Source organism: Echinops telfairi, unplaced genomic scaffold, assembly GCF_000313985.2.
Source record: "Echinops telfairi isolate 266 unplaced genomic scaffold, ASM31398v2 ScPeMD7_5592;HRSCAF=6446, whole genome shotgun sequence".
NCBI classification, from domain to species: domain Eukaryota; kingdom Metazoa; phylum Chordata; class Mammalia; order Afrosoricida; family Tenrecidae; genus Echinops; species Echinops telfairi.
This window is the reverse complement of record NW_022109491.1, coordinates 13,255,070-13,256,738: the sequence shown is the minus strand read 5'-3', so window position 1 is coordinate 13,256,738 and position 1,669 is coordinate 13,255,070.

Sequence of the window (1,669 nt, the reverse complement as noted above, 5' to 3'; positions counted from 1 at the left end):
AAAAAAGAATTGGTCTTGAACATCGATTAGAATGTATTATCTGATAATATTTCTGTTATCTGTATCAAATATCTGTAATATTTGATCTCCCTGTTGACCCATTTTAAAGTTATTTTCAAGTGGAAAACATTAAAAAGTGAAGGGGATACACGTGGATGAAGCCTCTGGTGAACTCTCTCGGACCGTGCACCAGAGAGGTGAATTGTCTTGCTGTGTCGTACAGAATGCACAGGAAAATGGGTGATTGCAGACACAATAGGTTAAAATTTGACCCCTTATCATTTATTCTCCCTTTTGATCTAGTTTAAATTTGTCTTCATTTTTTTATATTGTCTGCTGTCTTTTTTATTGAGGCTTTTGTCTGTTTACGTTGTCATTGTTGTTACTGTTTTATAGTTCAATGTTTTTCTGTATCTGAGATCCAGAATCATTAAATCTACGGAGACAGTAACTGGGTTGTTAGTTCCTTAGGGGTCTGGCAGCGGGGGCTGGGGAAAATGGGAGTTATCACGATGAGTACAAAAATGAAGAAAATGTTCCAAAATTGATTGTGGTGACAATTATACAACTCTTCTCGATGTTATTGAACCACTGAATTGTATATGTGAATTATATGCCAATAAAATGTTTTGTGTTTTTAATTGGTCTCTGTTCACCTGGAGCAACAGAAAAAGCAGAATAAGGAATGTTGCTGCTGCTGCTGGTAGGTGCCATCGATCACCTCCCCCCTATAGCTTCCCTGCAGACCCCAGAAACACTGCCTGGGACCGGGCCACCCCAACTGTGTTCATGTCGGGGGCCCATGGCCGCAGCCCCAATGTCAATCCATCTTGTTGAGAGTCTTTCTCTGTTTTTGCTCGGCCCCAGGCAGAGGAAGAGGAAATGGATGTGGGGCTGATTGCCTTCATGCAATTGCCTCCTTTGTCAGGAGATCAGATGGTTAATGGCTGGTTACCATCAGTGAACTTTTTTATCAAAGACCCCATCGAAGAATCCTGACCAAAGGGAGGGAAAGCACAGAACAGAACTTTAAATTCTCGTGGACTCTCCACTTTCTAGAGCCATGGAAGATGATGAGCCTATAGCACTATTTCCCTGAGATAGTCTTTAAACCATAAACCCAAAATATCTTCTGACATCTTCTTACATCCAAACTATAGATTAACTTAACTAGTAGTTTTAAAAGTCTACCTTTAACGTTATGCTCTTTTAACAACTACATGACAAACCCATCAAAGTGGCAATGGCAGCTGGAAAGATTAGATCGGGAAAGTGAACCACAGTGGCAAAGTGAGCAGAGGCTCCCGTGACTCCTGCAGCGACTCCTCCACGGAGCAAGCACAGACTGAGGTCTCGGAACTCCAACTAACATCTGAGGTGCTGGGGCGCTAGGGGGAGTCCAGAGTAGGCAAGATGAGGATCGGGAGTGGCGCAGCGCCAGGAGCGCTTGCTCATCACAGCCATCTTGGTAAGGGGCTGAGGAACACCCTGAACAGGGAACACAGAAAAGGGAATTCATCTGAGGAATCTGTAGCTGGGCTTTTTTCATACATGGTGCACATGGACACAGTGGTTTACAGGTTGTGTGACTGGGATGAGGTAAAGGGAGAGGACAGAGCTGCAAGAGGCTGCTGTGAAACAGCACTAAGGCACAAGGTGTAGGGCACTA